Source organism: Gopherus flavomarginatus, chromosome 2 (genome assembly GCF_025201925.1).
Source record: "Gopherus flavomarginatus isolate rGopFla2 chromosome 2, rGopFla2.mat.asm, whole genome shotgun sequence".
Lineage (NCBI taxonomy): Eukaryota > Metazoa > Chordata > Testudines > Testudinidae > Gopherus > Gopherus flavomarginatus.
The window spans coordinates 19,023,647-19,047,638 of NC_066618.1; the positions used below are offsets into that span (position 1 = coordinate 19,023,647).

The window sequence follows — 23,992 nt, forward strand, 5'->3', positions numbered from 1 at the left end:
TCCCCTCAGTACTACTACCGTGTAAATATTTAATAATAGAAAGTATTCCATAGGCAATGTCGCCAAAGCTCTGTTTCCCACTTATCTAGTATAAATTGTCTCCTTTCTTGCTGTCTCTGCCCTGCTCCACTCCAATCCTTCCTCAAGTCCCTTCTATTGTTCAGTCCTGCATATTTCTAAAAGGAGTTGATTTAGCAATAGCACCTGTACAGGGGTTGTTCTTAATATTAACAAATATATGTCATTTATTAATATTCTATAGTAGGAAGATAAATCAATTTAGTTCAAACGGCTGATTATTTGAAATACAGAAGATGAGCACTTTGTCAATAGCAACTTGAGATCCTGGATTTGATTCTCCTGGTGTCAGTTGTAGGGCAAACTTCTCTACACTGGTATACCTTAGGTGAAACATCGCTGCTTCATGAGAGGTTTCTGCTTCCATGGACTGTCTCCAGATTTGCAATACTGTAATTATTTTGGCAGACTCAGAAGAGGACATCATCCTCTGGGGTAGCAGGGACATGGCAGTTTGTCTGTATTGACAGACCTGTGTAGAGTTGAGCTATGTGTACACAGCAGCTTTCGCAGAGCTACTCTGGATTTGCACCTGAATTTGGCCCACAATGGCTTGTGAAATGGACCATTGTAGACAAGGACCCAAATCTGCAGGGGTGAAAAGGGGAGCCCTCATGGAGTGCATTGTTCCCAAAATTATCATGGTCTCTTCATGGCTCATGCAGTTTTCCACACAGTGAGAGCTTGTGCAATCTCAACTATGTCAGCTCATAGCTCCTGCCACCTTAGTAGTGTCCTTCCTTAGAGCAAGTGTCTCCTGCCCTCATTTCCTGGTGCAAATCCAATGTCTAAGCTTTTAAAGTGCCAACTGTCACCTTCTCTCAGAAGGCACAATTAAAAAGGGGCAGCCACAAGTTCTGTTAAGCAGGCAGTGAAGACGTGATGTTTTTGCTTTTATAAAAAGCCCGTTTTAACGTTTGCCTGCAGGCTGATAGGCTTTCTGTGCAGTAGAGCAGGAAGAGGAAGCCATGAATGTGTTTGATAGTGTTGTCAGGAGAATTTAACACCTCTCATGTTGAAATCATACCTTCCGAGAGAAAGTTTTTGTAGCTAGTTCTAAGGATTTGTTATCTGCTAGAGGCATTTGTGCTACTGCACGTTCAAATGGACTTTTACACAGAAAATTAATCTTGAAAAGTGGCCAGGGGAACCACACTTGTTTTACTCTCAAGAAATATTCTCACAGGCTAGCTGTCAAAATGTTCAATATGTGGCATTACTGGAAGATGGCTTCCAAAACACTGAAGGAGCCTTACATGCACTACTGTGGTTCATGAGAAAGAAATGGCAGCAGCTGCCACTGCTGGTGACTAAGTCCTCTCTTCAGCACTGTGACTTGTAGGAGACACAGGAATGACGCTCATTTTCCGCTTCACCAGAAAAGTCAGCTTTGACGCAGCAGCAGCAGACCTCATAGTTACTGCACAAAGAGCCTAACAATACTGATGCAGGGATTTTCCCGCATGTGAAAAATGATTAGAAAAAGATTCCTCTTCTCTGTGCACATACTCACACACCCTTCTGTAGCTCCATCTGTCATGTGTGCCATTGGACACCTTCAGTATGTTAACCTGTGGCCACTGTGGTGTGGATTGTACTAGCACATGTGAGGTTTGGGTTTGAGAGAGAGCTTTGGACTCCTGAGTAGTGGAAATGTGGGGTGTTCACACTGATGTAACTCCATTGACTTCAGTGGCATTGCTTCTGATTTCCGTTGGTGTGGGTGGAAGGAGAATCAGACCCTACTGTTCCCAAGATGTGAAGAATCTGCTGTCAGTCTTCTTGGGAACAGTTTGCTGTCTTATAAGAATAAACTTTTTTTGGTGACCCAAGTGAAATGACTTGGTGAGCCTTATTCTATTGGCTTCCTGTGCTATATGTACCTTTTGTGCTGATAAATAGCAGATGGCTGCTTCAAGAAATAACAGTGTGGCACTTCTTATAAGGTATAAACAATAAGGTACTGGTGGGTACCTTTAACACAAGAATGAAAACACTGAAAGAGGAAAGCTTGTAAAGAGTTCAGTCGTCTTATAACAAAAGCAAACACAGTTTAAACCGTTTTACTTCTTTTATTTTCTGTTGGAAAAAGAAAAGATTATATCATGATAGGACTCTTTCTAGCATAAAAGGATAACACAGACTGAATAGTTCTCGCTGGTAAGATTGTTTGTGGATGATTTCTGATGCCGACAGAACTGTTTGCAGTATATTAACTTTGGCAGTGCTGTATCTATTTCATTGGGCTTCCAGTCAGTACCTATAATTCCATATGTATAAAGAGATTTTCATTAACAAGGAACTACCTTTAGAAAAACTGAAGAATAGAACAAAAGAAGGTTTTTTTCCCTGTTACTTAACTGCTTAATTTTTTTTTTAGTACAAAGTGAGCTGTTCAAAGCATAACAAAAACTGCACTCTTCTAATCTGAAAGACAAGGCAACCTGAATTGTGCTTGGGCCGTTTCCTGTGTCATGAGTGTATCTAGTATCATCCTTTCTTCAACAGATTTTCTGCTGGGGTCGATCACTATAGTTACCTGCCATTCACTCCTGGAATCATAGTGTAATACTACCAAGTACTTTAGATTTATGTGATGGTCATCAAGGCCAGCCCTCTGCACTGAGACAGGCGTCCAGGACCGAGACTATCCCTGAGAGGTGTTTGTCCAAAACCTTCATCAATGGGGATTCCACAATGGGCAATTAATTTGCATCTTAGAAAAAGGAGCATAGCCATACCAAAACCCAAACTTATCCTCCATTCAGTTCAATATCTTGCCTCTACCAACAGCCTATTATGAATCCTTCACAGAGAAATGAACAAATTCCATATCATACCTACCCAATTGTTTAAGACTCATTGTGGGACAAAATCTCTTCCTCTCTTTGCTGGTGATCATTTAGGGCCTGATCCTGCATCACTGATGCCAATGGGACTTTTTTCCATTGACTTCCGTGAGAGTGGAACTGGAGGTTTACTGCATTAGGGTTGGTAACCCGTGTCCTGACTCGTGTAACTGCAGATATTCATTTATATGTAAGTGTCTAACCCCCATTATGAATCTTGCAAAGATATTTACATCAAGAGCCTCCTGCAACAGCAAACTAATTACGTGTTGCATTAAAACAGTGTTTCTTTTTGCCTCTTCTAAATATGTTATCTTCTAATTTAGTTGTATTTTTTGTCCTTGTATTCTGGGGTGAGTTAAGCCGAAGCTTTTATATATACTGTGCATTTTATATACTTCTAGCTTATTGCTATTTTTGCTCTTTTCCTTGCCAAGCAAAATAATTTTAGACTTTTAAACACAATATTTTTGTTGTTTTACAAAAACTCAAGTACATAGTCAGGCTTTGAGATGCACTAATGTAAACTCTCCAATCTACAGAAAACAAATCAGTAACATATCATGGAATAGATGCCCAGAAAAAAAAGGGCAGGATAAAGAAGATGGAAAAAACTATTTTGTGCTCATTGTTCAATATTTCAAAACTACTTACACTGCCCCAGTGTGTAATGGCCATCTGCTTCTCAGTGGACATAATGCCTTTTCATAGGGAAGCAATCCAGACTCCAAAACCAAAGGGCCTATTTTTTCTCTTTGCAAAAGCTTGGTAAGGTTCTGAGAGTTATACCCAGAGGAGAACAGACTATTCGATTGTATATTTCACTTGAGTCTTCTCAGTCTTCGTAAACTCCATGGGCTCAGTCATCAGCTGTGCTGAGCTTATACTTGTACAGATGAGAGCAGTGAAGGGATGGGAGAAGATGGATGGTTTTGTGCCTCATTTCTGCTCCCCTAATCCTGGCCTGGTGGAAGGCCAAAAGCCCTTGGAGTGACTCAGATCTGCTCTAAGCTGTGTCAGCTGAAGGCCCTCCATTAAGTGTTTTCTCCCCCGTGGGGGTGGGGAAGGAATGTTTTTAATTCTACCTGCTCATCCAGTCGCTCTCCCAAAGGTGCATGCAAAAAAACTAGACAAAATAACTGCATATTTGGCAGCCCTGAATGTGATGATTTGGTGCCTAGGACGGACAGCCTCATTGCCTACCCCTAAGCCCAGCCCTGATGAGCTGGGGCTACTGTTATGCAGGCCAGGGATCTGTCAGATCACCGTCCCCTCCTGCCCACCTCTTTCCTTCTCTTTTCTTACACGGGTTGGAAGGAACAGATGACGTGAAGCCAGTGCACTGGCCTTGCACCAGCTGATGTGTCCTCTGTGTTGAGAGGAGGACTGTCTTCTCTTTTAGGACAGCTTTCCAGATGCTTCAGGAGTAGAGTGGAGTAGAGGATCTGGGTCCAGTGGTTTAGCTTTTTTGTGGCTATTTTTTAAAAATCCCTTTCTTCACTTTCCTCCCAGGGGAATTTTCAGTCACTAACATCAGCTACAATGCTGTCAGCTCTTACTCTGTCTTGTGTGCCTAATTATATTAAAGAGAGAGAGAGATCTGAAACAGAAACAAACTAAATGATCTGCATTTTTTGTAACAATCCTCTCCCAGGAGCAATTTCCCTTTGCCCAAGTTTTCTTTTGTCTTTTCCTGTTATGTTATCTGTCTGTTTTAAATTAAAAACTCCTTAGGGCATGGTCCATAGTATCAATTTATAGGAGCTTCTTACTCATCTGCAAAGTGCCATGCGCACCAGTGGAGCTATCTAGATAACAAAAAATACCATAGCTGAGAAAATCTACTTGAGTTACAAAGCCAAAGTGTAGTCATAGGGTGACCAGATGTCCTGATTTTATAAGGACAGTCCCGATTTTTGGGTCTTTTTCTTATATAAGCTCCTATTCCCCCCGCCCCCCACCCTCGTCCTGATTTTTCGCATTTGCTGTCTGGTCACCCGAAGTGCAGATGTATTTCACTTCTTACCCATTGAAACAAATGTTTCACAACCACTCTTCCTCCACTGTTTGAAAATGAAAAATCCACTAATGCATAAAAATATCTGTGTGTGCTATCAGACTGGTGTAAAAATTAGCCACGAGTCCAATACTCTCGTTAACGTCACTGGATGCTGTAATAAGTCTCAGCTGAGAAGGTATTACTTAAATAGAGGTGACTTACTGGGCCTGGTTTTTTTTGTCCTGCATCCTGTGTGATCATTTCTGCCTGGGCAAAGTAAATGCAAAGCAGTGCTAAATCAAAATGGTAGTGTGTTATGTTCACTTTCCACAGGTGTAGGGCAATAGAGAATCAATCTCTTTTGTCACTCACCCTGTAGCCCTCGCCCTTTTTCAAGTGTCACGCCATCATCCTTCAGCTAGTAACAGTACGTTGCTAGCTGGGTTTATATTAATCATCTGTATTTCTGCCAAACTATGGAGATGTAATTTTCTAGAGATGTGGGGAGGTTGATGGTAGATGGCTCTAGAAGTATCATGGGATAATCTGTTCATTTGTGGCATCTTTGCCTTATTATGTTTATGGTTGTCTTTCAGGGATTCTTCTTCCCTTCATCCCACAGATATTGGTACCCATGACCTACTACTCTCTACCTTCCTTTTCTCTAGATTCAAGTGCTATTCTGTCTGGCACAGAAGCCCCTATAAATTGATCTGATTGGACTCGTCTCTCTCTCTCTCTCTCTCTCAGTTTGTAACTTTAAGATTTGATGGTGAAATTCAGCCTTGTGCAGAGATCTCACAAAGCCCTCATGAGAATCATCAGCACAGATAAACTTCCTCTTGGTGAATTCAGCGATCCTGAAAGATGTGAGACTGACCAGACTAAAGCCCTCTATTTATCCACAGGACAGGTGTAATATGAGCAGCGGGCCAGGCTTCCCTGCCAACTTGTTTCAGTTCTGGCCTAGGGAGCCACCTTTAGGAGTGAGAGTGTCACCACGGCTCAAATTCACATTAAGGCACTGGACTAAAAGTGCCCAAGGAATGCAGTGGACATTGGCCACTTTTATCTAGTTACTTAAATAGGGATTTAGGTGACAACATTCACATGCACAAAGGTTTGAAATATTTGCCGTAAGGCATTACTAAGAATGTGTATGGCTAGTGCTCTTCTGGCTAAGGCACAAGCAATAGGGCTTTCATAGTTAGTGTGCTTAGAAATAGTACCTGCCAAATATGCCTCAACAAGTTGAAAGCACTTTTCACAAGAGTTGTTCAACTTCCATTTTGAAATCAGATGAATTTCTGACATGCTGCTATTTTCACATTTCTTCTGTGAGAATTCATAACTGTCTGTCGAAACAGATATTCATGATGCAGTCACATATCAGATGCTGGGGGAGCAATTCGGTGGAGCTCTGTGGCCAGGAATTATAATCCAAATGTTTTCTCTTCCTCCGATTATACTATGTGTTCTAGACTGAACATAGATGATTTATGCTGGTGCTCCCAGCCCTGTCTGTTCTTTGCCGTTTCCAATGTCTTTTTAAATTGCATGAAAGATATGGAAGGGGATTATGTCTGTCCCTAGCAGCTAAACACTTTTTTTTTGCTCTGGAGTTTATTACAAATCCACAGAATGGTCAAAACTCATCCCTCTTGCATTTCCACAGAAGTCAGTGGATCTTTCCAAATGTAAACTCTTTGGGGAAGGGACGGTTTTAATTTTTGTGCCTTGTACAGCACTGAGCATGAAGTCAGTACTAAACAAATAAATGATGATGATGGAAGCTGTAGTAATTCCAAGAAGAAATCTGAAATTCACTGAAATTCTTATGCTAGGAAAAAGAGCAACATACATCAGCCAGTGGCAGGTTAAGGTTTTGTAGAAGCCCTCAAGCAATGAACATTAATGCAGGTCAACAGCTCCCTGTAATCGATGGTGCTGTATAGAAAGTGCAGTGTGGATAAGAGTAAAACGGGAGTTCATATATATATTGAAGAGTTGAATCACAAAAGCTACTGCACATGAGTAGGACATGCCTGTTGAATTTCTCCATACAGCTGGCAGTGAATTAGTACATCACTAGTACGTGTCCCAGCTAGCTGGGTTTTTCAGTTGCAGAATGCTGGCTAAGTGACGGCACCTGGAACTAAACTGGACTGACTCCTCTAATTAGTTTTTTTTCGCTTGTCTGAATTCATGCCTGTCAGTCTAGCTTAGTTCCAGGCAGCAGTGCTGAGCAGATATCAAGTGAGGAAGACCTCTTTCACAGGAGTAAGTGAATCATCTGGTGTTGCTTCTGATCCAACAGAGCCTTTGATCTGCAGTGAGAATATAAATCCTGGAGGTATGTTTGTTTCCAGCATTATATCATAGATTCTGCATCATTATTTTTTCATGCTGTTGTTCTCTTATATTTTCCATTGCAATGACATCTGAATCAATACTGAGCTGCAGTCTGCTATATGTAATTAGTCTGGTTTGGTTTGCTTGTTAGGAACAAGGGGGAAAAGGTAGCCCTTCCATAACGCCAAATCTGTCCTTTTTGAATGAAACGTTATGGGGCAAATCCCAAGCCTAGCAGCCAGCTGATGTAAACAGACAGGGACCTGGGTAAATGCACAGGGGTGGAGAAAAAGAGGCTCTGCGTAGGCTTCTGTAGCCAAGTGATCAGAGCAGTGTACACAGTTCCTCACCCCATTCTTCTTTCGTGGGGAAGACAGGAGGATAGGTGCAACCGTAGATCATCAATCTGTCTCTTCCCCTGCCATGCCCTGAACTCATGGTACTTCCTGATCCCCAAGTCCAAGGAAGGGATGAGACCTGTCCTTGATCTCTGCAGTCTCAACAAGTATATCAAATACATGAGGTTCCACATGGTTACCCTAGCAACCATTCTGCCTGCATTGAAGGACAATGACTGGTTTGCAACCCTTGATCTTGGGACACTTACTTCCCTGTGGCAGTTTTCCCAAGTCACAAGAGGTTTCTGACATTTCTAGTGGCAAATCAGCATTCTTGGTACAACATGCTTCCCTTTGGCCTGTCCTCCGCTCCATGGGTATTTAACAAATGTGTGTCTGTGTAGCAGCCTATCTCAGAAAAAGAGGAATTAATGTCTTCCCATACCTGAACAATTGATTAGTGAGAGGCAAATGCAAAGAACAAGTCCTCGGCCATGTCCAATTCACACTATGTCTCTTTGATCATCTGGGCCTGGTTTTAAACAAAGGAAAGTCTATATTAATACCACCCCAAAAAATCAAGTTCATTGGGACCCTATTAGACCCTGGGAGTTCAAGAGCATTTCTGCTGAACGAATGATTTGAAGTAGTTCATCACCTGTGTCTGGCACTGCAATCTCAACCTTCAACTACGGTCTGCATATACCTGAAGTTACTAGGTCATATGGCTGCATGCACTTCCCTAGTCCAGCATGTGAGATTGCACCTTCTTCCTCTTCAAGTATGGTTGAAGCTGGTCTATCACCTGGGTTGCCAATTGTTGAAGAGGCTTGTCTTCAGCCATTCTGGACTCTCTGCAATTGTGGGCAATTCCAAGCAATGTGTGTCAGCTTGTTCTCTTTGCTTGTCCTCCACCAACCAGGACTATAGTCACCATGCTTACATAATAGGTTGGGAAGCACATCTAGTGACGCCGAAAATTCAGATCTTGAGTTTGTAATAGGAGGCTTCCTTTCATATCAAGATCCTGGATCTTTGAGCTTGCCAAGTGTTTCAGGATCACATCAGTGTCACAGCAGTTCATATACTCACTGACAGCACCACTGCAATGTACTATGTGAACAAGCAGGGAGGAGCTCGCCCCAACCAGCTTTTTCAGGAGCCAATAAAGTTTTGACAGTTCTGCATCAAGGAGAGCATCATTCCTGCAGCCCCTCACATACGAGGGATTCAGAATTATGTGGCTGATCACCTCACTGGAAATTGTCCCAGAATCAGGAATGGTCTCTGAAGACCAGTGTGTTCAGGTCCATCTTCACAGAATGGGACATATAGACTACCAACTTGTTTTCAACGAGAGACAGCTGTTTGCCTCTTGAGTAGGTCTCAGTCCAGGCTCCTTAACCGACACTTTCCCTCTGAATAGGGGATCAGCTCTGATGTATGCTTTTGCCCCATTCCACTCATTCCTCATCTTATTCTCAAACCAAAGTTGGTTCTTGCCAAACAAAATCTCATTGCACCAGCTTGGCAGAGACAATGTAGTTTCTGTGACCTTTTCAGTCCGTCAGTTCGATCTCCCATATCTCTTTCTCCTGATCTACCGACTCAGCATCATAGTCGAGTTTTGTATCCAGTGCTGAGCAGAGCGCACCTCGTGGCGCAGATGCTGCATGGCTTGATGAGTAGGAGCATACTGTATGGAAGCTGTTAGACAAATACTACTCAGTGGTAGAAAACCCTCCACTAGAGCTACCTATTCTGCCAAGTGGAATCAGTTCTTGATTTGGTTACTAGGCTGGGGTATTCAACCAAAGCCAGCCCTCATTCAGGAAATTTCTGAGTATCTACTACACCTTCAGTCCTCTGGTCTGTCTTTCAGCTCCTTGAAGGTCCACTTAGCGGTGATTTTGGAGTTCCATCTTCTGATCCAAGGGAAGTCAATTTTTTTGAACTCTATGGGAGCAAGATTTCTAAGAGGAAATTACTCATCTCCACCTGCTGGTGAAAGAACCGGTTCCCTTGTGTGTCCATAATACTGTGTTAGCTTCCATTTGAATCCCTGGTGACTTGTTCTCCATCAGCTCCTGTGCCAGAAAACAGTCTTCCTTGTTGCTTTAACATCTGCAAGGAGAGTAAGTGAGCTGCAGGCCTTAATGGCAAAGCCCCATATATGCAGACCCTGTAGTCACATCCAAAATTTTTGTTGAAAGTGATTTCCCAATGTCACCTTAACCAAGTAACAAACTTACCAGTAGCCTTGTCTAAACCATGCTCAAAGGCAGGTGAACAGTGACTTTATACATTGGATGTGAGACAAAGCTTGGCATTTTACCTAGAGAAGACTGTCTTTTTGTTCATCACCCTGTGTTGTTACTATTACCACTGTATTTAAGTCAGATGCAAACTTTCATTGTTTAAGTAGACTCTGAGCCCCACCGCCTCTGAGTACCGCTTATGAGTCACTTGAGTGGAATACACATCTGCAGCCACTGGAAGAAGAAAAAATGGCTACTACCCGTTGTTCTTTGAGATGAAGGTGCAGATGTGTATTCCATGACCCAGCCTCCATCCCCTCTGCATCAGAATCTCTACTCTCAAAGTTCAGTGTGAAGGAATTGAACCGGGGGGGTGGGAGGGAGGCATCAGGGCAGCACTGTCTTAAATATTCAGGAGAGGAGCTAAAGGTCAGAGGGCGCAAACACAGACCCTGTCGGAACTGCTAGTCAAAGTTCTCCAGCTTTGATGTGCTGGGCATGCGTACACCTAAGTGGAATACATGTCTGTACCCACATCTTAAAAGAACAGCAGTTACAGTACAAGTAGCTAACGGTTCTCTCCAACAGGCCTGGATCATAATGCCAATTATTTCTTTGGGTCTGTGCAGAAGTATTTCTAGCACTTTATGAAGAAGTAGTTGGTTGAAGCTGGTCTTCAAAGTAAGTGTTTATGAAAGTCAATGTTGCCCCTTGAAAGTTATTGTTTTGCACCATGAAAATTGCCCCCTTTAGCAAGAGGGGTAAAAAGCAATTTTAACTGTAACCAAAAGCGCATCGACTTAGTATGTTACCATGACAGCTGTTGTTGGCAGGATAGCCCAAACAGAACGAAAGAGTGAAATTGAATGGGTTGTTGAGTAGTCTCTCAAGAGCAGTAGTGGAAGCCTCACCTTCATTAGGTGCAATCAGAACCAAACTGAACAAAACCACACAAAATATATGCCTTAGGGAACAATCTAGTACTAACAGCTGAATGAAATAAGCAAGTTGACCTAACAAACATAGGAATTTCCATTTCTAATTACTTTTTTTACAAGGAATGTCAAGTGAATTGTCCAAGATCATTTGCATATCGGTGAAGGAGCCCAGAATCTCAACGCTCAGTTCTGTATGCTAACCACTAGAAAATGCTCTCTTCTTAGTCAGAGATTGTAATGTAATAAAATATTTTCAACAAAACAGCGTATCATCCCATGACAAAATCTAATTTACAATGGTGCCCTACATAGCCATCACTGATATTGGGTTACAGAACAACAAGCTAATCCATCATGCAGCACTTAAAAGCACAATCAGAGTTCCATACTAAAGGGCACACTTACATATATACACTTCAAATAATGTAACAAGGCAGTTATACATTAAAATAACTATGTTAGAAACTGGGACAGTGAATTTCAGTCAGCCGTGGTTCTATCAGAAGATATAGCATAGAACCCTCTTTTCAGTTCTGCAAGAAAGAAAACAGAACAGTATATTTTTTTAGAAATTTCCAAAAGTACTATATCTGTTTATTTGGCTGGACACCTAAAATTATAGGTCTGATTAGGATTCATACAACATATGGAACAGCTTGCTCACAGAATATAAATGTGAAATGCACGGCAGTCTGTAATGATAAAATATCTAAAATTAAAAGAAACTTGCAGAGGCATGTACAGATCATTAAAATAATATATACAGACTAGCCTGGGAGTGCCAGGATAAAAATAAGAGGGAGAATTTTGGATGATACCACCAGGTATAGAGTGCCATGAAATTGTTCTTGCTGGATCTGATATATGACTATGTATCATGCATATCAGTTTTGACAGTTATGGATTCTCACAGAAGAACTTTGAAACCTGCAGCATGTCACAAATCCTTCTGATTTAAAAAAGCTGTCTTAGCAGCTCTTGTGAAAAGTGCTTTCAAGCTGTCAATGCAGCCAAAAGCCGTGGACACACTATTAAAATGGACTTCCAGGATCTGTGTCTTAATAAGAATAAAAGCAGATGTACATCCTTAGAAATACCATAGCATCATGGGTGCTGACATATAGTACGTGAGGTTTTACAGAAAATGCTTCATAGATTAATATTGTTACTTATAGGGTATTGGTTTACATATGTTCTTCTTAAATCAAGCTCTTTTGCAAAAGAAAAAAAATTGTAAAGCCACTTCCCTGTCCTCCTGCAAATCCCTCATTAAAACTTACTTTACCATACATCATACAGCTATGGTTACTATTGGTGGTGTATTTATTTGGCTATGTTAACTTACAAGCCAATAAAAAATACACTGTACTCATAAGCTGTGCACACAGCTAGCGTATTAAAATAGCTCATATTACTGTTACCCTGCTCTCCCTTACCACCTGTGCCCAGGCTGATTGCTCTTACCTTACTGTTCTGTCTTATCTTAAACTAAAATTATAAGCTCTTAGGAAGAGTAATGGTATTTTACTATGTGGTGGTACATAGCACAATGATGCTCTGAACTGACTGGAGCCTCTCCACACTACTGTAATACAAAAATAAATATTTTTAAGTTGAAGAAGTGATTGAATTATTTTTCACCCACTCTGAATCAGAATTCTTCCCTTGGATGCCCTTGTGCATTTGAGAGCAGAATTTGACCCTTAAATGTCTATTATAAGAGATACTGGAAACCTCAAAGATCTGTCGCTAAGTTGACATGGATTGTGCTCCATTTGAGTATGGTAAGTGTTCTGCCATTTCTCTACTGACAGATGTTTAAACAAATAATCTGTCTGACAGTGCTTCCATTTGTCTGTTATAGTAACTGTGACTGGAGCCATTTCTAGCTCATTGTGTTGTATTGACCCCCAAGCACTTAATTTCTTAGGCTACTAATGTTAAACACACATAAGCCTTGAAGCTCAGACAAGGGGGGAGACATGCTGCTTTTGATGTGTTTGCGGATCACACAGTGGGCTTCATGAACACATCAATCTCTAGTGCTGTCTTCTGGGTTTTGAAGCATTTCATTGCCTTGCCCTTAGAACTTGCCCTGCTGTCCTGGCTTCACCATTCACTATTAAAAGCCTGAGGGAGGGGTGAAATAATCTTTCTCCATCCCTGAAGTCTTTGTTGGTACCAGTTGACCAGCCTGCACCACCACTGTGCCTTCTACCTTCAGGGTAGCTGTGAGGGCCGTGCAACTGTCCTTCTCCCCTATTAATATCTGGTCATCTGAGGGGAAGACCCTCCTCCTCTCATCATTGCTGCAGGGTAAGAGCATCTCACAAATATGACTCAAGGTATCTCCTCACCAACTCCTATAGATAGGGAGCTGAGGCACAGAGGCATTAAATTATTTAACTGAGCTTACACAACAGTCAGTGTCAGAGCTGGGAATTCAGACCAGATTTCATATAACACTCTTGCTCTCCTTCCTACAGCCTCTGCCTCCAGGGGCTATACTAGAGATTCCAGAAGTCTTTCTGAAGCTCTGATCTGATTTGACAGCTCTCCCACCTCCTCTGGTGTGAAGTAGAGGGGGAGCAGCTAACCGTTGCTCCTGAAATCCCAGACAGTAGTTGGAGGCCTGGGGGTCCCCAACCCCCAAGGTTTTATAGATTTCCAGGCCAGAAGGGACCACTGTGATCATTTAGTCTGACCACCTGTATAACACAGGCCACAGAACTTCCCTAAAATAATTCCTAGAGCGGCTCTTTTAGAGCAGAGTGGGCAAACTTTTTGGCCTGAGGACCACATTAGGTTTCCGAAACTATATGGAAGGCCGGTTGTGTATTAAATTGCTCCCTATAGGAATGTGCTACTTATGGTGTACCACTTACAGCTGCCAGTCCCAGTGCTGTGAGCAGCGTGGTAAGGGGTGGGGAGAGGGGAGATTGGATAAGGGGCAGGAGGTCCCCAGGGGGCAGTCAGGGGATAGGGAACAGGGGTGGATGGATAGGCGTGGGAGTCCTAGGGGGCCTGTCAGGGATCGGGAGTGTGGATAGGGGTTGGGGCAGTCAGGACAGGGAGCAGGAGAGGTTGGATAGGCGGTGGGATCCCGGGGGTGGGGGAGGAGGAGGTTGGGGTGGGGGTCCTGAGAGGGGACGGTCAGGGGACAAGGAGCAGGTAGGGTTGGATAGGTTGGGAGTTCTAAGGGGGCAGGGAAGTGGGAGGGGCGGATAGGGGGCTGGGGCCAGGCTGTTTGGGGAGGCACAGTTTAGTGTATTAAATTGCTCCCCGTAGGAATGTGCTACTTACAGTGCACTACTTACAGCTGCTAGTCCTGGTGTGCCATAAATAACACATTCCTACAGGGAGCCATTTAATACACTACACCCCTGGTGGCTCTTGCAGCCATGCTACCAGGCAGGAGCTCGCACCCTGCCGCTCAGAGCACTGGCAGCACAGCGTGCTGTGGCTGCGGGGGTGGGGCCAGGGGCTAGCCTCCCCAGCCGGGAACTCAAGGGCTGGACAAGTGGGTCCCATGGGCCAGATGTGGCCCACAGACTGTAGTTTGCCCACCTCTGTTTTAGAGAAACATCCAACCTTGATTTAAAAATAGTCAGTAATGGAAACTCCACCACGACCCTTGGTAAATTGTTCCAGTGATTAATTGCTCTCACCATTAAAAATGTACGCCTTATTTCCAGTCTGAACGTGTCCAACTTTCTAATTGGGGATGCCTGGGTGAAGGGAACTAAGGAGACTATTTCTTTCCCTTTCTGGAGTTGTGACAGGGTCTGTGAGGGGCTGGAAAGAAGAGCAGGAAATTTTGCAATGATGTGTGTTCTGCTGCTTCAGCCATCTTGGTGGTTTGGCTTTGGATCCAAACTGAATTTGGGCTTTGGTTAACATTCAAAACCCTCATTTTAATACTGGCACTTTCCAGATACCACTATAAACACCACCTTTCTTGGCCGAATATGGCTCCGGAGGGACCAAAGTAAGCTATGCAACTATACACTGCATTCCTCCGTACTCTCTTCTTGCTAAGGAGCAATTTAGCCACCTACTTTAAATTAAGATAAATGGGGGTTTCAGAGCTAAATCTCAGTATGACAAGTTTTGACTTTGATCTCAGTGAAATTATCAATATGTGATGAATCACATGGAAGATTTGCATGGGACCACCAGTGAAGATGCTAGAGTAAGGCTGGACTACGTAGCATAAATACCATTGAAAATCCCCTCCATCCCACACCTCCATCTTAGAATCATAGAATATTAGGGTTGGAAGAGACCTCCAGGAGCATAGGCAGCAACTTCCCCTGTTCCCGGTGGGTGCTCAACCCCTCCTCTCCCCCCAGCCCTGTCCCTGCACCACCCTCACCCTGCCACCATTCCATCCCCTTCCCCCAAGTCCCTGCCCTGGCCCCACCTCTTCTCCGCCTCCTCCCCTGGGCGTGCTGCTTCCCCGCTCCTCCCACTTCCTCCCAGAAAGTGGTAAGCACTGCCAAACAGCTGTTAGGTGGCAGGAAGCACTGGGAGGGAGGGTGAGGAGTGGGAACGCGGCATTGGGGGTGGGCAGGGAGAAGAAGGCAAGGAGGGGGGAGCTTGGCTGTTTGTAGGTGCAGAGCACCCACTAATTTTTTCTCCTGGGTGCTCCAGACCCAGAGCACCCACAGAGTTGGCGCCTGTGCTCAGGAGGTCATCTATGTTACCTCTGTTCCCCTAAAAACCAACCAAGGGTCACACTTGTATTAGTTTTATTACGATGCCGCTGTTGGGTCAGATAGAAAAGAGATGGAGCTTATTCATACATGCACCCATTCACCTCGTTCATACTTTCATGCACCCACACACTTACACAGGCAGAGAGTTACTGGAGACAGCACAGAGGCCGAGAAGCCGAAGTGTGGTAGATCTGGTGTATCCACCTGCGGTCACGAATCCAAGCTTCTGAGCAGGTCAAGGAGCAGCAGCTGCTTGTGTGCATGGCTGCTTCCTTTTGCTGGAACTGGGCGGCTCCTGTCACGTACACCAAGAAGCATTCCCAGACCAGTTCCTTTTATGCATACCAGGTTATTTTCTTTACAGCACTTCATGATTGCCTTCTCAGGGCAGATTATATCAAACATACCTTGCTCCTGGCTTTGGGCTCCTTTCTCCTTGCAGTTCCTCTCTGCCCAGTCCCACATACACTCCCTTGTTCACACTCCCTTATCTTCTCCACACACTCCCCTGTTCACACTCTCTCTGATTGCATGATGGGATGTTACACAGCTTGGAAGTTCATATGAGTGGTAACTTTAAAAAGGTTACAGAGCTTGCAAAGGTTACAAAACTTAAAATGCTATGCTAACAATAACTGAAGTTACAAAGTCTGCAAAAAGGTTGCAGAACGTAATGGTACAAGTTACAGATTTTACAATTGCAATTGAGTGGAGGCTTTACATAACAATCTAGTCCAATCCCCTGCTCAGAGCAGGACCAACACCAACTGCATCTTAATCTGGTATATTTCTCTTTCCTACCATGCAAAAAATTGACCATTGTGGTAAAAAAAAAAAGATAATTTCTCATGTTTTACCTCCATTTTCAAAACTTATTTTTCCCCCGGCTGTCAAATTTAAACAACTGTCTTGAAAAGCTAATTGGAAATGCTAGGTGTCAGCAAAAGTCATGCTCATTAGTACTGAATTTTGTCAGTGAAAACCAATGTTATAATTTTGTTGTAATCTATCTGAAGAAATGATAAGATCTGGCATAATTGTGTCAAATGCATAAAAAGAACAACACCAGCAGCAGAATGTATTAATAAAAGCCAGCTGAACATCAAAGGTTGGATTCTTTTGTAGATCCAAAAGAAAAGATACATCAGCGAAGTGCTCATTAAATAATGCCTACTCAATCAGCAACAGGCTTTAGAAATGATTGCTAGTTGATCATATAGGTTTATACTGCTGTCTTTGATGGGAGACTAGTAAAGGCAAAATGACAAAACATTTTCTGTACAAAATTTATAAGATTTCTTTTGTACCCCAAAGTAAAAGCCCTTGTGATTCTCTGGTGTGCCTCAAGGTGCATTATGGGCAAAGATGGGCAAGCTAGTTCCATTCAACAGCAACTCCAAATCTGTCACCAAAATAAAACAGCAAGGACCTTTTTCTCTTCATTGTTTTTCATATTCATGGGCCTCTGTGGGTATGTCTACACTGCAGTTAGATACCCACAGCTGGCCCGTGCCAGTTGACTCGGGTTTGTGGGGCTTGGGCTAAGGGGCTGTTTAATTGCAATGTAGATGTTCGGGCTTGAGTTGTAGCCCAAGACCTGGAACCCTCTCACCTCACAGCATCCTAGAGCCTTGGCTCCAGCTCAAACCTGAACATCTACACCACACTTAAACAGCCCATTATCCAGAGCTCTGTGACCCCAAGCCAGCCATGGGTTTTTAACAGCAGTGTAGATGTATCCTGTGCTTCCAGGTTTCATTCAGGAGTGGAAAAGCCGAAGTACTCGAGACAGACCATAATCAGAGTATTTGACTGGAAGTGGGAAGTACTAGAAATCTCGAGGCAGCCCTTTCTTCGTATGCAGCCATGGGACCCAATCTTGCTGCAGCTGAACTCAGTGGCAAAACATCCATGGAGTTCAGTGCAAGCAGGTTCAGGCCCCAGCTTTGCAGAAATAAGAGAGTCAGATAGTTAGGTGAAGTTTCTATGAGGATAAGGACCTGGCCCAAGATGTGGCTCTGCCATGGATTTCCTGGATGAACTAGGCAAGTCACTTAGTGTGTGTAAAGGGGATAATATTTCCCTACCTACCAGGAGAGGGATATGTGAGGATATATCTGTTAATGTCTGAGTGGCTTTCAGATGCTGCAGTGAGGAAGACCATATATAAGTAAGTACATAACAGTTACACAGTTTAACTCAAAAACCTCAGAGGCTCTAACATTTTTGCTCTTGTATGGTTGGCTAAAATAAGTTAACAGAAGATGCTGAAGTGTTTCCTATGCTGTATTAGGTAAGTTATTTCCTATAGAGATAGGGATGTATTAATACTAATCTATAAGGCACTGGTAAGACCTCATCTGGAATACTGTGTGCAATTCTGGTCACCCATGAATAAGAAAGATGAATTCAAACTGAAACAGGTGCAAGAAGGGCTACTAGGATGATCAGGGATTGAAGAGCCTATTTTATGAGAGGAAACTAAAAGAGCTTAGTTTATTTAGTCTGGGAAATTGAAGGCTGAGAGGGGATCGGATTAAGACCATAAGAACTGCCAGACTGGATTAGACCAAAGGTTCATCTAGCCCAATATCCTGTCTTCTGACAGTGGCCAATGCCAGAATTTGCTCCCTATAAGTACATTTGGGGTGGGGGTGTTAAATACTAAAGGAGGGAGAAGAGCTGTGTAAGCTAAAAGGCAATGCTGGCACCAACACAGATGGGCTATGAATCATAGAATATCAGGGTTGGAAGGGACCTCAGGATAGTCTAACCCTCTGCTCAAAGCAGAGCCAATCCCCAGACAAATTTTTGCCCCCGATCCCTAAATGGCCCCTCAAGGATTGAGCTCACAACTCTGGGTTTAGCAGGCCAATGCTTAAGCTACTGAGCTATCCCCCATGGACATTATGAGAAGATTTCTAACTATTAGAGGAGTAAGGTTCTTGAATAGCCTCCCAACAGGAGTAGTGGGGATAAACAACCTAACTAGTGTTTATATGAGAGGGTTGCCTGCAATAGTTGGGACTGGACTCAATGATCCCTTCCAGTCCTGTGTTCCTGTGGTTTTTGCTGAAGCCCTGTTCAGTATCCCGTTGTGGGATTGCTCACATGTGTAACTGACAGAACAAACAGTGAAAACAGACTGCTGCCAAATGTGTGGAATAAAGAAACTTTAAAAATTATTTTTTCTCTAATCTTTTAGTTACAATGATTTTATGGAAGGTGGTGTTTGTGACAGTAGTAGGTAAAATATTTTCAGGCAGAAGTGTAATTTTGAAGTTGATGTTGCCCCAAGGTCAGACTGCTAGTTCATGGGAAAACAAGGTTTACATTTTGAATCTCCTGACTTCCAATCTTAATTGGTTAATCATTGTTACAGGTTAAAGCATTGGATTAGGAATCAGGAGATGCAGATGTAATTCCTGGCTCTGCACAGAATTATTGGGTGACCTTGGGCAAGTCTGTTAAACTCTCTGTGCCTCAGTTCCTCCATCAACAAAATGGGAATAATAGTACATCCTTCCATATACCTTTTGTCTGTCTATTTAAAGGGTAAACTCTTTGGGGCAGGGGCTGTGTCTTTCTCTGTGTTTGCACAACAAGTAGCACTGTGGGGCCCCGATCTTGGCTGTGGCCTCATAATGCAAATAATAAATGATCATGACAACGTAGCCTGTATGTGCTGAAACTTTCACCGCTTCTACGGAATTTGTGTGAGCACTTTTCTGGGAAGTATAGAGTCTGCAGAGCAATCTGTTGTTTATTCTGCCAGAAGACTCCTTCATGCAAACGAGTTTGCCAGTTTTAGAAAATAGTTTTTAGGGGGGAAAATGAGTCATTAATGCTAAAAACAAGAGAGAAAGTGCAATGAGGCTAGCGAAGTCTGGTTGCAGGGCAGAATGCTGACTTTCTTATAAATTTCCCCTGACTATCAGTGGGACCTGTTAGTTCAAGGTCTTTTCAATTTACTGGAATTTGGGGGCTGATTTGAGAGGATTTGCAATTTTGAAATATCAGAAATACCAAGAAGCTAGGTCTCTATGGTATTCTCAATAATGCCGAATCCCAAGCATGTGATCAGGCCTATAACCCTGATCCTTCAGTTGGATCTGTGTGGGCAGATGCTTAAACTGGACAGACACCTGTTGAAGTCAGTGGGCTACTGTGTGAATATGAAGGTTTTCCTCCAAACGCAGGATTAGAGCACAAATATGAGGCACACGTAGAGAAATAAAAAAGAACAAGAAGCTTAAAATGCCGCAGGAGGTACCTCTAACTTGTATGAAAAGTGCCCTGTAACCATGTCAGTAATGTAATGCAATAAAGAGCCAGAACACCAGGCTCGTGCTTGGTGGCGACAAATTTGGGTAATTTTGCTCATTCAGTTGACAGGGTATACATGTTGGAAATTATTGGGGAAACAGAACATCAGCTTAGAATCCTAACCTCAAATTGGAAAATAAATAGAGGCAGTAAAAAATACATAGAAGTAAATCGATTTTTCTGTCGTCATGTGAGGAAATTGGAAATGCACTCACCTGTGTTGGGGGTTTTGACAAGGAGTGGGGATTGTAGTGCTATAGAAAGAGACAGGATATGAACCAGCACTGCTAAGCACTGGCTGGTAAGTTACATTGAAGAGATTCTTATCAGTAAGTTCACAGAATGTCACATATTCCGGTGGTTCTAATTAGTCCACTATTTTCATTACTAAAGCTTAAAATTGTTAATACTCTGGTAAGTCCAGTTCAGCAAGAGAAAGTGCACTTAGAAGCCTGAGATTGACCAGAAATATTAAAAAACTGAGTTTTCCATAGCCATGTTCATGAAGAAGCCCTGATGTCTTTTAAATGAATCCAGCTATTTTGTTGCAGTTAGTTTAAACAGTAATACTTTTTAAAGGGGTTAGATCTGAGAGTGTAGGCTTCTTATAGATCTTCCTCTCCTGTGGACTTTTGCTATTTTTTGGCACCTTTTTTCCTGAGGCAGGAAGCAAAAGATGACCTAATCTGATCTCACTGGAAAACTACCAGAGTTGTCATACCGGATCAGATTGGTCATCTTTTCTAGCCCAATGGTTTTCAACCTTTTTTCATTTGCAGACCCCTGAAAAATTCTGAATGGAGTTGTGGACCCTTTCGGAAATCTTAGACGCAGTCTGCAGACCCCCAGGGGTTGAAAATCGCTGATCTAGCCCAATATTTTGTCTGCAACAGTGCCCAGCACCAGATGCCTCAGAGGAAAGTGCAAGAAATCCTTCAATAGGCAGTTCTGGAATAAATAGCCATAGCGATAGTTTCTCCCAATCCGTATCAGGTAGTGGTTTGCTGATGCCTAGATGCATGAAGAATTTTATCCCTTCCAGAACTTTTGAGGTAAATCCTGTTCCCATTGAAGTCAGTAGCAAAAATCCTACTGACTACAATAGAGCCAGGATTCCACCCTTGGCATTTTTTATTTATTTTTTTTAAAATCTTTATTCTAGTATCTGTGAATGTTTTTGTTATTTGTATAAATAGATGCCCAATTCTTTCAACCCTGCTATAAGAGAGGGTTTCATGTCTTTGATGATACCCGTGCCAGTGAGTTCCATAGGTTAATTAGACATGGAGGGGAATCATTTTATCCATTGTAAATGTTTTGCCTCTGGTTCATTCAGCGTCCTCTTGTTCTTGAAAAGGAATGAATAGCAGTGCCCTGTCTACCACCTCTGCACCATTTCTTAGTTTATGATGTCCCATCCCATGGTTCTCCACTCTAGAGTCATTTCAGTTGGTCAGTGTATGGAAGTTTTGAATTGCCTCTGTTCATGCTGCCTGTCTCTGAACCCCCTCGATTTCTGCTGTTTTCTTTTGAGGAATAAATTGACCAGCATGGATTGCAGTTTCCAAGCGGAAGCATGTTAATAATATTATAATATGTTCTGCTTTATTTTCCATGGTATTAATTATGCATCTTAACATTTTGCCTGCTTTTTTGTTTTAACCATTGTGGCAGTTTCCAGAGGCTGTCCTCAGTAAAAAAGGTAGATAATCATGCATTTAATGCAGACGCATAAATCCCATTGCAATTGCGTGTACACAGAAAAAGGAAAGGGCACCAGTAAATTTAGTGCTTGATTCTACTCCCATTGAACGCAGTGGGGGTCAGATCAAACCATCTAATTGCCAGGCATTATGTTAGAGTTGAAATGTACAGTGCTACTTTGGTAAGCGTAAAATAGTGTAGAATTAATGTCCATAAAGTGTTGTTTCACAAATAATTCTTATCATGTACAGATTAATTCAAAGGAATCTGGTTATTTTAGAGATTTCTCTTCTAATGTAAAAAAATTGAAAATATTTTAATGGTATTTCATAAAATCATCTAATATCTCTGTAACCTGGGATATGGAGTAACGTGAAGACATTTCTTTCTGATGGATAGCAAAAGTTCAAAAGCTTTTTCTTAATTTATAAGCTACTTACACAGAAGTCTTCCATGTGCTGCTTCAGTTATGTTTTATCTTGATTATGGTTGACGTTTTCAGGGTACAAGGCACTGTAGTGAAGAGGATAATTTTAAATTCTCTATGAGGTGCTGAAGTTTGGCTCTAAATTATATGGAAGTTACTTTAAAGTGAACATGCATCTGATGAAGTGGGTATTCACCCACGAAAGCTCATGCTCCAAAACGTCTGTTAGTCTATAAGGTGGCACAGGGTTCTTTGCTGCTAATGCTGTATTAGTTTTCCATTGTAGCTCTCTGGTGGAGTGTGCGCACTGATTAGTGTAGCAAAGCTCTGAAAGATGCAAAAAGTGAAGAAATATAAGCATCACTGTGCAAAAAGATTGCTACTCAGCTTTGTTTCCTTTTCCTGTAGATTTGTTTAAAGGTAAATAACATACAAAGCACGAAAACAGTGAGGAGTCTGGTGGCACTTTAAAGACTAATATTTATTTAACAGATGTATTTATTTATTTATTAGTCTTTAAGGTGCCACTGGATTCCTCGTTGTTTTTATGGATACACACTAACACGGCTACGCCCTGATACTTGATACAAAGTATGGCAAGCCCTTCTATTTCAATTACTGTGAAACTCTGAAGGAACATGTTGCATCACTTGAATAATTCCTTCTAATCTGAATGTTTGATTGGATGATGTTTGCAGAAAAGAGTAATAAATCTCAACTAGAGAGGACTAAATAGAATCCTCCTATACAGTGACAAGGCCCCCAGAATATCCTGCGTTTATTACTATTCATCGTACCGTAGAAAGGAAGATGTTGTCTGGGAATGTAGCATTGTAAATCCACAAGTGCCTGATCCATCTCCCTTTGACGTGACTGGAAAAGCTCCCATTAACTTCCGTGAGAGTTGGGGTGAGCCTAACAGTCAAAATCTAAGGCCAAAATTTTCAAACATGGGTGTCTAAACCAATAGCTCCTCCTGTACGTATAAGAGCTGGGAGTCAGGAGGACCTCCATGCTCTCCTATCACTGGGAAGAGAAGGTGTTGGCAAAGTGCCCAGAGGCTAGCTGTAATCTGTCATTTTCCCTTTTGGGAGGCTCTTCTGTTCAGAAGTGTCTTCATCTAGGTTTGGATATAACCTAGTGCAATGTGCATGCTACCACAATCTAAATAAATAGCCATAATGCTAACCACTAATGGTGCACTGCCCCATATCTTGGGTACTTACAGCATCACCGAAACCCCAGACAACTTTGAATGTGGCTATCTTTCTTAGGTACTTATATGGCCCCTATTACCTCAGTATCTGAGCATCTCATAGTCTTTAATGCATGTATCCCACAACACTCCTGTGAGGTAGAGAAGGGCTGTTATCCCCATGTTACAGATGGGGAACTGAGACACAAAGAGAATGACTTTCGCAAGGTCGCACTGGAAGTCTGTGGTGGAGCAGGGAATTGAATCCATGTGTCTCTAGTCCTAGGCTAGTAGCATAACTACCGGACTGTCCTGCTTCTCTCACAGCAGAGATTGGGAATTCCTAGAAGCTGACCTATCCTAGAGAGAGCTAAGCCTCTTGTGGAGAGCAATATAATTTTTTAAAGAACCACTGCTACACACAAGGGAATTGTGGAGCAAGTTGAGTGAAGGAAGGGAATTTGTACAACACCCACAATGTACCCTGCCCTGGACCCCCCACCTCTTTTACTGGGACTGCAGAACCGACAGGAGTTCCCGCACCCCTAAAGCTGGTATAAATGCTGTGCAACAACATTTTTCATTATTAATATTTCTCAGGTTGCAGCGGCACCCACGATGTGCTAGTTATTTGACAGAGAGGTGAAGACACAGACCTCCTGCCCACACACACGCACAGTGGCCACCATTTGCTCTCTTTAATGCAAATTAGCTGTAGTCCTTTGGGCTCCTTGCTAGTTTACATTGTTTCTGAGCAAAGTTTGGACATCTCAGGGCTTGACTCTGTAAGTCAAGAGTAGCTCCACTGAA

At 42.6% G+C, this 23,992-nt stretch overlaps 1 protein-coding gene across 5 annotated transcripts in view; it reads left to right on the forward strand.

Annotated features, from left to right (window-relative positions):
- The window catches only part of DPP6 (dipeptidyl peptidase like 6), a 792,069-nt gene that overhangs the window by 606,135 nt on the left and 161,942 nt on the right, over positions 1-23,992 (forward strand). The window lies entirely within an intron of this gene.